General features: G+C 44.3%; 2 non-coding genes across 2 annotated transcripts; both read left to right on the top strand.

The window, feature by feature from the left end:
• The first annotated feature begins 239 nt into the window (after nucleotides 1-239).
• On the top strand, nucleotides 240-312 carry TRNAL-CAA (transfer RNA leucine (anticodon CAA)). The gene has a single exon. It is a non-coding gene; the product is annotated as a tRNA-Leu (tRNA).
• A 10,020-nt stretch (nucleotides 313-10,332) lies between these two features.
• On the top strand, nucleotides 10,333-10,405 carry TRNAL-CAA (transfer RNA leucine (anticodon CAA)). Its single transcript has one exon. It is a non-coding gene; the product is annotated as a tRNA-Leu (tRNA).
• Nucleotides 10,406-12,647: the final 2,242 nt, after the last annotated feature.

Genomic DNA, 12,647 nt, shown 5'->3' with positions numbered 1-12,647 from the left:
CTTGTCTGCTAATAGCTTAGCGGGGGTCGCGGTTCTGGTGCACTTGATGCCATAGGTAGTATATAAGGGCTCTTGCACAGTTTCCACCATCGCCGTGAGAGGATGTTCTAGGTCACACTTGCGGTATTACAGGAGGTGCCACGAACGCCGCTATGGACGAGGATGGCGCTGGTGAACACTCTCAAGGTTCGCTTACGCGCATAGTTTAAATACTCACGATAGCAGCAGACTGGACAGCCGTCGCCGTAGCTCAGCTGGTAGAGCACCGGACGCAATATTCGGAGGTCGTGGGTTCGGAACCCACCGGCGGCATGGTTGTTTTTTGTGCTGCTTTATAAGTAATTTTCTTTAAACCAATCGATTGGCAATACAAATTTAAAAAATTTCAAACACTCCACAATACACCTTGGTTCCGGTGACTATTAGCTTCCAAAATATGTTTTTCAAACGAGCTCCTCATTTCATTTGCCTTGTCGGCAATTAGCTTAACGGAGGTCCCGGTTCTGGTAGTCTTGATGCTATAGGTAGCGTGAGAGGGCTCTCGCACAGTTTCCGCCCTCGCCTTTAAACGAAGTTCAACGTCACACTGGCGGTATTACACCACGGGCTACGTCCACCGCCAGGGACGACGTTGGCGTTTGTGAACACTCTCAAGGTTCGCTTACACGCAAAACAAAAACCCACAAATGCAGCAGACTGCACAGCCGTCGCAGTAGCTCAGTTGGTAGAGCACCGGAAGCGATATTCGGAGGTCGTAGGCTCGGATTTCACCAGCGGCATGGTTGTTTGTTCTGCTGAATTTTAAGTAATTTTTTTAAACCAAGTGATTGCCACTACAAATTAAAAAATTGCAAACATTCCCCTAAGCATCTTGGTTTCGGTGACTGTTGGCTTCCTTAATATGTTTGTCAAACGAGCCCTTCATTTCATTAGAATCGTCTGCTAATAGCTTAACGGGGGTCTCGGTACTGGCAGACTTGATGCCATAGGTAGCATATAAAGGCTCTCGCTCAGCTTCCGCCATCGCCGTTAAATGATGTACTACGTCACACTCGCGGTATTACAGGACGTGCTACATCCACCGCTATGGTGGAGGGTGGCGTGGTGAACACTCTCAAGGTTCGTTTACTCGCAAAACTTATATACTCACGAAAGCAGCAGACTGGACAGACGTCGCCGTAGCTCAGTTGGTAGAGCACTGGACGCAATATTCGGAGCTCGTGGGTTCGGATCACACCGGCGGCATGGTTGCTTTTTCTGCTGCTTTATAAGTCATTATCTTTAAACCAATTGTTTAACACTAGAAATTTAAAAAAATTACAAACATTCCCCTGTGCATCTTGGTTTCGGTGAATGTTAGCTTCCTTAATATGTTTTTCAAACGAGCCCCTTATTTCATTTGCCTTCTCTGCTAATAGCTTAGCGGGGGTCGCGGTTCTGGTACACTTGATGCCATAAGTAGTATATAAGGGCTCTTGCAGAGATTCCGCCATCGCCGTTAGATGATGTATTACGTCACACTCGCGGTATTACAGGACGTGCTAGGTCCACTGCTATGGTCGAGGGTGGCGCTGGTGAACGCTCTCAAGGTTGGTTACACGCAAAACTTATACACTCACAAAAGCAGCAGACTGGACAGCCGTAGCCGTAGCTCAGTTGGTAGAGCACCAGACGCAATATTCGGAGCTCGTGTGTTCGGATCACACCGGCGGATTGGCTGTTTTTTTTCCTGTTTTATAAGTAATTATCTTTAAACCATTTGTTTGGCACTAGAAATTAAAAAAAAATTACTAACATTCCCCTATGCACCTTGGTTTCGGTGACTGTTGGTTTGCTTATATGTTTGTCAAACGAACCCCCATTTCATTTGAATTGTCTGCTAATAGCTTAACTGTGGTCTCGGTTCTGGCAGTCTTGGTGCCATAGGTAGCATAAGAGGGCTCTCGCACAGTTGCCGCCCGCGCCATTAGATGAAGTTCAACGTCACACTCGCGGTATGACACCACGTGCTACGTCCATCGCTATGGACGAGGTTGGCGCTGGTGAACTCTCTCAAGGTTCCCTTACACGCAAAACAAATACTCACGAAAGCATCAGACTGTACAGCCGTTGCCGTATCTCCGTTGGTAGAGCACCCGACGCAATATTCGCAGGTCGTGAGTTCGGATCCCATCGGCGGCATGGTTGTTTTTTCAGCTGCTTTAAAGCAAGCAATAACTTCTTTACTTCCATCAGTGATGGAGGAGACTGCGAGTAAAAGTCCCTTTAGAGGCAAGCGACTTGACTAGAGCCCGCAGCCTCCTTTACAAGGCAAACAGCGATTGAGCAGGAGACATACATAGCAATTGACCACATGTGAAATTTGACAAAAAATAAACGCAAAAACACAAATTACCTGAAAAACGCTCTTCAATTATTTAAGAAAGATTGAGTGACAAAGTGTTGACCTAAATCTCGTACATCAGTTATATAAATATCAAGACTTGATTTCAGAAACAATTTTAAAAGTGTTGGTAGTGTGTATGATATCTGTTGTGTAGAATAATTGGCACGCAGAGTGACTACCTTCCACTGTTCCGTACACCTTGTGATGTAAGAATGTGTGTTCCTGGTGAGATAAAATAACTCATGAAGGAACTGTAAATTCTCTTTTACCTCCCGTTTGAAAGCTTGACTTAACTTCCAATGATAAAGGTTAAACTGGGGTATTATATTTGCTTTCGGAAATAAGTCTGATGTGTGGGCATTTTAAGGCATGTTAAATTTTACTCGCAAAAGCTTTTTCTGAAGTATATGTATCTTTTCTGAATTCGTACGTGATGTGGTACCCCACACGAGTAGACAGTAATAAAGTGTAGAGAAAAATAGGGTGTTATAAACAAGAACCTTGATTCTGTAAGGTAATAGTGGTCTCAGCTGCACCATCATGCCAACTACACGAGATAATTTGCCCAATATCGATTCTATGTGCATGTCCCAAAGCTTATTCTGTGTGAAAATAACTCCAAGTATTTTAAAACTATCTTCAGTTTCTATGTTTACATCGTCATAGACAAGGTTGACGGAACTGATAATTTGCTTAGATTTGGGCTAAAAATTATTGCTTTTGTTTTCTTTGTATTGATTTGTAGACAGTTTTGTTTTGACCATAAATGAAGAATTTTCAGAGCAGTGTTAGCTTTATACTCAAGGCTACTAATGTCAGTTGATGAAAACAATATACTCGCATCGTCTGCGTACATTACGTATTTCGCATTTTTATTTTAGATATTTACTAAGTCATTTATATAGACAATAAACAGGAACGGGCCAAAAATACTACCCTGAGGAACGCCGCAGGTGATATGTTTCAAATTTGAGCGACTACTGTTTATTTCAACGTATTGATAGCGATTATCAAAATACGATTTTATAAGGCTTCCGCAGTGCCTTCGAATACCGTAGATTTCAATCTTATTTTATTTATTTTATTTATTTATCAAATAGAACCAAATGAAGGGTGCAATAAATGCTTTAGTAAAATCAATATAAATACTAAGGACAATGTTCCTAATTTCAAATTGCGATAAAATAAATTTTTTTTGTTGAAGTAGTGCTAATTATGTAGACCGTCGTTTTCTAAATCCAAACTGGGCTGGAGAAATTAGGCTGTTTGTCAAAAAACTTCGAAACATGCATTAGTATTAGATTTTCTAGTCCCTTCGAAAAAACAGGTAATATAGAAATGGGTCTGTAATTTTTAGTATCATTAACATCTCCTTTCTTGAACAATACCGACACTCTGGCTATTTGTATCCGTTGAGGAAATATAGCTCTTGACAAAGACAGACTGAAAATATAGGTAATGTACGGGGAAATCATGTCAAGCACATACTTGATAGGGCGAACCTGCATGCCTTCTGCATCGCAACTTGAGCTATTTTTTATTGAAAGGAAAACTGATGTCACCTCGTGCTCAGTAAAGGGGTGAAGAAAGAGTGTAGATGAATTTCTGTTTGGAATAAATTCACTAATATCAGACGATGCACTACCACCAGAAAAGTTTACAAGCTAATCATTAAATACATTTGCAAGAGCACTTCCTCATACTTCGTTTCCTCCAAGTATTAGTGTTCGTATTCGCGGATCTGATTTTCGATGATTTAAGACATCATTTAACTTTCTCATAAGGTATCAGGTTTGTTCAAACAACCCTCGAATTCTGCATGAAAATAGGACTTCCTATGCAATTTTAGTTCCTTATTTAGCTTGTTTCTATATTACTTGTATTCCTTTATTGTACTTGGATCCTTAGTCTTTACGAACTTGTGATAAAGCGCAATTTTATAATTAATTCGTTTTAGCAATTCGGGGGTTATCCATGGCTTCCGTAATTTTTTACCGAGCCTGAACTTTTTTTTCTGGAAAATGGTTCTTATATATTCGAGAGGCTTCATCAATCAGCTTGCCGTACGCGATTTCAACGTTATCTATTTCTAAAATTTGTTTAAGGTCGCACCGTAGAAGTTCGTCTCTGAAGCTATCTTGACGTGTTTGAGTAATATTTTGACATAGGATATACTCATGTTTCCTGTTCTTTCTGAAGTTGTATTTTCTTATAAAGGAAAATACTGGAAGGTGATCACTAAGATCGCGTGACATCACCCCGGCAGTAGCATGTTCAGTGTCAGCCTTCGTAATGAGGAAGTCCAACAATGTTTCACTTTCGGATGTAATCCTTGTTGGCGTATGGATTAAATTTTCATGACCATTTGAAGGTAAAATATTTAACATAGTCTTTTGTGGTATTGAAGGGGTCAGCATGTCGATATTAAAATCACCAGCGCACACCAAGTAATTGCTATTTTGTGCAGTAAAAGACAGCAGCTGTTCATAAAAAGATAGGAACTGAGGAACATTTCCATTTGGAGGTCTGTAGCAAACAGAAAATATGTACTCATTCGCACGAACTCTTACGATTTCAAAATCTACGCAACAAACACAAAAGTGGGAAAGCAATTCACAACTTTCATGTTCTTTCAACAACAGCAAAACACCACCGCCACTGCGGTTTGTTCGGTTCACACAAAACGATTGATAATGTCTAAACTTAGGCACGTCAGGACCATCTCTGCACCAAGTTTCACTGAGCATTACAGCATCAAACAAAAAATGAAAACCATTGATAAAGTCATCTATATCTCTTTCATTGTTATAGAGCGAACGAACATTGAGGTGAAGACACTTCAATGAACCAGCATGTTGATTTGAGACAACATTATCTACCTCATGCGGAAAGAAAGGTCTATCAGTAGCCATCTTTAGGCGGGAAAGATAAACTTCAGTACGCTCACAAAAGAGCAGGCTTAGGAAGGAAGGTCTGATCTGTGACGCACTACGATCACAGAATCGCCCGCGGTCTTTCGCAGCAAGATCATTCCATTCCTGCACCACGCGAATTTGTGCCCATTTACTTTCGCCCAGTCTTTAGCCTCTCGAAGCAGTTGCCGGTTGTAACTGGTCATGTTTTCTTGAAAGGACACCTTGGATTTCTTTTCCCTCAGCTTCGAACGGCTGTCCAGCCATTGGTCTCGAACAGATTGCCTGAGATACCTCACAATTATACCAGGAGTGCGGCCGGCTTTGCATGGGAGGTGGTGATTGGCAGTGACATCGGTTTCACTAAGTACAGGGACCTCAATCAATGTGGCAAGAGAATTACCTTTCTCAAGCAAATTTTCGTTGTCAGCTGCGCTAACACCGTGAGTTTCTAGGTTTAACTTGCGGTTTCTCCATTCCAGCTCATTTAGATCCGCCTTTAACTTCTTTGTCGCATCGTCACTAGCGTGAGAGCTATGTTAACGGTGTTCAAACCTTTTCCGGATTTCTTTCGTGTCCTTTTCTTGCACAGCTATTTGTGAAAACATCTCGTCATACTTATCAGACATTAGTTGTACCGACCGCTCAATGCTTGGCACAGTCTCTCTGAGCGGCAACAAATCATCCAACTTTTGACTTATGTTCGCTAAAAGCGACCTTATATCCGTTAGTTCATCAGCTGACGACTTCCCGCTTGAGCCTTCACTATCCTTTCCTGCAACTCTGCATGCAGAGCAAGTTCACTTTTGTTTAGCCGATTCTAACTTTTTCCTATATTGTTTATCCGATAAACCAGCACATGTCCCAATGTGAAAAAGCCCCTTACATTCGCCACATGACACAGACATTTTATCTGAGCTAACAGCTTCATTGCATGAGCAACAGGTGCCTACAGTTGCCATTAGAACAGGATACAGAAACACAGGGAAGCAGACTCGAGTGGCAGTAGCGGTAGAGTAGACAACATGAAATGAACTAAAGAGCGAATGTTACAAGGCGTGGACTAACCTGCGTATAACAGGGGAAAGTAAGCCAATGTGCCAGGGTCGCTACCGCTGCTGCCAAAGTGTCGTTGTCTTCCACGTCGGCGGCTTTTATAGCGAGGAATCGGGACGGCAGTGGCACCCGGTGGCAGAAATCGTCGACGCTATCAGCTGTAGATGGCAGCCAGGCTGAAGAATCCGCACGTGTAGGTAACACGGGAACGATGCAGCAACAAAAACGAAAAGGGTAGGTAGCGCCACAAGGACTACCACCGGAGACACAACGTCCGTCGAAGAATCTGCGTAGAACAGGGGAAAGTAAGCCAATGTGCCAGGGTCGCTACCGCTGCTGCCAAAGTGCCAAAGCGATATTCTGAGGTCGTGGGCTCGGATCACAACCTGTGGCCTGGCTGTTTTTTTATGCTGCTTTATAAGTAATTTTCTTCAAACCAATTGATTGGCGCTACAAAATAAGAAAAAATACAAACAATCCCCTATGCACCTTGGTTTCGGTGACTGTTAGCTTCCATACCATTTCATTTGCCTTGTCTGCTAAAAGCTTAACGGGGGTCTCGGTTCTGGCAGACTTGATGGCATCGCCATCGCTGTTAGATGATGTACTACGTCACACTTGCGGTATTACAGGACGTGCTACGTCCACCGCTAGGAAGAAGGTTGGCGCTGGTAAACACTCTCAAGGTTCGCTTATACGCTAAACAAATACCCACGAAAGCAGCAGACTGGACAGTAGTTGCCGTAGCTCAGTTGGTAGAGCACCGTATGCAATATTAGGTGGTCGTAGGTTCGGATCCCACCGGCGGGATGGCTTTTTTGTTGCTTTATAAGTAATTTTCGTTAAACTAATTGACTGGCACTACAAATTAAAAACACTTACATACATTTCCCTATGCACCTTGGTTTCGGTGACTGTTGGCTTCCTTAATATGTTTGTCAAACGAGCCCCTCATTTCATTTGCCTTGTCTAATAGCTTAATGGGGATCTCGTTTCTGGCAGACTTGATGTCATGGGTAGCATATGAGGGCTCTTTCACAGTTTCTGCCATCGCCGTTAGATGACGTACTACGTCACACTCGCGTTACTACAGGATGTGCTACGTCCACCGCTATGGACGAGGGTGGCGCTGGTGAACACTCTCAAGGTTCGCTTATACGCAAAACATAAATACTCAAGAAAGCAGCCGACTGGACATCCATCGCCGCAGCTCAGATAATAGAGCACCAGACGCGATATTCTGAGGTCGTGGTGAGGATCACACTGGTGGCATGGCTGTTTTTTTCTGCTGCTTTATAAGTAATTTTCTTTAAACCAATTGATTGCCACTGCAAACAAAAAAAAATGACAAACATTCCCCTATGCACCTATGTTTCGGTGACTGTTGGCTTGCTTAATATGTTTGTCACACGACCCCCCATGTCATTTGCCTTGGCTGGTAATAGCTTAACGGGGGTGTCGGTTCTGGCAGTCTTGATGCCACAGGCATCATTAGGGGGTTCTCGCACAGTTTCCGCTCGCGCCGCTAGATTACATTCAACGTCACACTCGCGGTATTACGTGCTACGTCCACAGCTATGGACGAGGTTGGCGCTGGTGAACACTCAAAGTTCGCTAGCACGCAAAACATAAATACCCACGAAAGAAGCAGACTGGAAGCCGTTGCCGTAGACCAGTTGGTAGAGCACCGGACGCGATATTCGGAGGTCGTGGGTTAGGATCCCACCGGTGGCATGGTTAGTTTTTCTGCTGATTTATATTTAATTTTCTTTAAACCAATTGATTGCCACTACAAATTAAAAAAAAAATACAGACATTACCCAATGCTTCTTCGTTTCCTTAATATGTTTGTCATACGAGCCCCTTATTTCATTTGCCTTGCCTGCTAATAGCTTAACGGGGGTCTCGGTTCTGGCAGTCGTGATGCCACAAGTAGCATAAGGGGGCGCTGGCACATTTTCTACCCTCGCCGTTAGATGACTTTACACGTCACACTCGCGCTATTACAGGACGTGCTTCGTCCACTGCTAAGGACGAGGTTGGCGCTGGTGAACACTCTCAAAGTTCGCTTACACGCTTAACAAATACCCACGAACGCAGCAGACTGGACAGTCGTCACCGTAGCTCAGTTGGTAGAGCACCGTACGCAATATTCGGTGGTCGTAGGTTCGGATCCCACCTGCGGCATGGTTGTTTTTTCTGTTGATTTATAAGTTTTTTTCGTTAAACCAATTGATTGGCACTACAAATTAAAAACACAAACATTTCCCTATGCACCTTGGTTTCGGTGACTGTTGGCTTCCTTAATATGTTTGTCAAACAAGCCCCTCATTTCATTTGCCTAGTCTACTAATAGCTTAATGGGGATCTCGTTTCTGGAAGACTTGATGCATGGGTAGCATATGAGGGCTCTTTCACAGTTTCCGCCATCGCTGTTAGATGACGTACTACGTCACACTCGCGTTATTACAGGACGTGCTACGTCCACCGCATTGGATGAGGGTTGCGCTGGTGAACACTCTCAAGGTTCGCTTACGCGCAAAACAAATACTCAAGAAAGCAGCAGACCCGACATCCATCGCCGCAGCTCAGATGATAGAGCACCAGACGCGATATTCTGAGGCCTCGGGTGAGGATCACTCTGGTGGCATGGCTGTTTTTTCTGCTGCTTTAAAAGTAACTTTCTTTAAACCAATGGACTGCAACTACAAATTAAGAAAATTACAAAAATTTCCCTATGCATCTTGGTTTTGGTGACGGTTGGCTTCCTTAATGTTTTTCAAACGAGCCCCTATTTCATTTGTCTAGTATGCTAATAGCTTAGCGGGGGTCGCGGTTCTGGCACTCTTGATGCCATAGGTAGTATATAAGGGCTCTTGCACAGTTTCCACAATCGCCGTCAGATGACGTACTACGTCAAACTTGAGGTATTACAGGACGTGCTACGAACGCCGCTATGGACTAGGGTGGCGCTGGTGAACACTCTCAAGGTTCGCTTACGCGCATAATTTAAATACTCACGAAAGCAGCAGACTCGATAGCCGTCGCCGTAGCTCAGTTGGTAGAGCACCGGACGCAATATTCGGAGGTCGTGGTTCGGAACCCGCCGGCGGCATTATTGTGTTTTCTGCTGCCATATAAGTAATTTTTCTTTAAACTAATTGATTGGCACTACAAATTCAAAAAATACAAACACTCCGCAATGCTCCTTGGTTCCGGTGACTGCTAGCTTCCTTAATATGTTTGTCAAACGAGCCCTTCATTTCATTTGCCTTGTCTGCAATTAGCTTAACGGGGGTCTTGGTTCTGGCAGTCTTGATGCCACAGGTATCATAAGGGGGCTCTGGCTTAGTTTCAGCTCCCGCCCCTAGATTCCGTTTTACGTCACACTCGCGGTATTACATTACGTGCTACGTCCACCGCTATGTACGAGGTTGGCGCTGGTGAACACTGAAAGGTCGCTTACACGCAAAACATAAATACCCACGAAAGCAGCAGACTGGAGAGCCGTCGCCGTAGGCCAGTTGGTAGAGCACCGGACGCGATATTCGGAGGTCGTGGGTTCGGAACCCACCGGTGACATGGCTGTTTTTTCTGCTGCTTTATAAGCAATTTTCTTTAAACCATGTGACTGCAACTACAAATTAAGAAAATTACTATAATTCTCCTATGCATCTTTGTTTCGGTGACTGTTGGCTTCAATAATATGTTTTTCAAACGAGCCCCTTATTTGATTTGCCTTGTCTGCTAATAGCTTAGCGGGGGTCGCGGTTCTGGTGCACTTGATGCCATAGGTAGTATATAAGGGCTCTTGCAGAGTTTCCACCATCGCCGTGAGAGGATGTACTAGGTCACACTTGCGGTATTACAGGAGGTGCCACGAACGCCGCTATGGACGAGGATGGCGCTGGTGAACACTCTCAAGGTTCGCTTACGCGCATAGTTTAAATACTCACGATAGCAGCAGACTGGACAGCCGTCGCCGTAGCTCAGCTGGTAGAGCACCGGACGCAATATTCGGAGGTTGTGGGTTCGGAACCCACCGGCGGCATGGTTGTTTTTTGTGCTGCTTTATAAGTAATTTTCATTAAACCAATCGATTGGCAATACAAATTTAAAAAATTTCAAACACTCCACAATACACCTTGGTTCCGGTGACTATTAGCTTCCAAAATATGTTTTTCAAACGAGCCCCTCATTTCATTTGCCTTGTCGGCAATTAGCTTAACAGAGGTCCCGGTTCTGGTAGTCTTGATGCTATAGGTAGCGTGAGAGGGCTCTCGCACAGTTTCCGCCCTCGCCTTTAAACGAAGTTCAACGTCACACTCGCGGTATTACACCACGGGCTACGTCCACCGCCAGGGACGATGTTGGCGTTTGTGAACACTCTCAAGGTTCGCTTACACGCAAAACAAAAACCCACAAATGCAGCAGACTGCACAGCCGTCGCAGTAGCTCAGTTGGTAGAGCACCGGAAGCGATATTCGGAGGTCGTAGGCTCGGATTTCACCAGCGGCATGGTTGTTTGTTCTGCTGAATTTTAAGTAATTTTTTTAAACCAAGTGATTGCCACTACAAATTAAAAAAATTGCAAACATTCCTCTAAGCATCTTGGTTTCGGTGACTGTTGGCTTCCTTAATATGTTTGTCAAACGAGCCCTTCATTTCATTAGAATCGTCTGCTAATAGCTTAACGGGGGTCTCGGTACTGGCAGACTTGATGCCATAGGTTGCATATAAAGGCTCTCGCTCAGCTTCCGCCATCGCCGTTAGATGATGTACTACGTCACACTCGCGGTATTACAGGACGTGCTACATCCACCGCTATGGTGGAGGGTGGCGTGGTGAACACTCTCAAGGTTCGTTTAATCGCAAAACTTATATACTCACGAAAGCAGCAGACTGGACAGACGTCGCCGTAGCTCAGTTGGTAGAGCACTGGACGCAATATTCGGAGCTCGTGGGTTCGGATCACACCGGCGGCATGGTTGCTTTTTCTGCTGCTTTATAAGTCATTATCTTTAAACCAATTGTTTAACACTAGAAATTTAAAAAAATTACAAACATTCCCCTATGCATCTTGGTTTCGGTGAATGTTAGCTTCCTTAATATGTTTTTCAAACGAGCCCCTTATTTCATTTGCCTTGTCTGCTAATAGCTTAGCGGGGGTCGCGGTTCTGGTACACTTGATGCCATAAGTAGTATATAAGGGCTCTTGCAGAGATTCCGCCATCGCCGTTAGATGATGTATTACGTCACACTCGCGGTATTACAGGACGTGCTAGGTCCACTGCTATGGTCGAGGGTGGCGCTGATGAACGCTCTCAAGGTTGGTTACACGCAAAACTTATACACTCACAAAAGCAGCAGACTGGACAGCCGTAGCCGTAGCTCAGTTGGTAGAGCACCAGACGCAATATTCGGAGCTCGTGTGTTCGGATCACACCGGCGGATTGGCTGTTTTTTTTCCTGTTTTATAAGTAATTTTCTTTAAACCAATTGATTGGCACTAGAAAAAAAATACAAACATTCCCCTATGCACCTTGGTTTTTGTGACTGTAAGGTTTCTTAATGTGTTTGTGAAACGACCCCCCAATTTATTTGCCTTGCCTGCTAATAGCTTAACGGTGGTGTCGGTTCTGGCAGTCTTGATACGATAGGTAGCATAAGAGGGCTCTCGCACAGTTTCCGTTGCGCCGTTAGATGAAGTTCTATGTCACACTAGCGGTATTTCACGACGTGCTTCGTTCACCGCTATGGACGAGGTTGACGCTGGTGAACACTCTCAAGGTTCGCTTACACGCAAAACAAATACAAAAGCAGCAGACTTGACAGCCGTCGGCGTATATCAGTTTGTAGAGCACAGGGCGCGATATTCGGCGGTCGAGGGTTCATATACCACCGGCGGCATGGTTGTTTTTTTTGCTGATTTATAAGTAATTTTTATAAACCAATTGATTGCCACGACAAATTCAAAATTTACAAACATTCCCCTATATCATCTTGGTTTCGGTGACTGTTAGCTTCCTTGATATGTTTGTCAAATGAACCCCTCATTTCATTTTACTTGTCTGCTAATAGCTTAACGGGGGTTTCGGTTCTGGCAGGCTTGAAGCCATAGGTAGTACAAGAGGGCTCTCGCAAAGTTTCCGCCCTCGCCGTTAGATGACGTTCTACCTCACGCTCGCGGTAATACACGACGTGTCACGTCCACCGCTATGGACGAGGTTGGAGCTGGTGAACACTCAAGGTTCGCTTACACGCTAAACAAATGCCCACGAAAGCAGCAGATT

Source organism: Amblyomma americanum, chromosome 6 (assembly GCF_052857255.1).
Source record: "Amblyomma americanum isolate KBUSLIRL-KWMA chromosome 6, ASM5285725v1, whole genome shotgun sequence".
In the NCBI taxonomy this organism is placed as follows: domain Eukaryota; kingdom Metazoa; phylum Arthropoda; class Arachnida; order Ixodida; family Ixodidae; genus Amblyomma; species Amblyomma americanum.
This window is presented reverse-complemented; position numbering and strand designations above follow the sequence as displayed.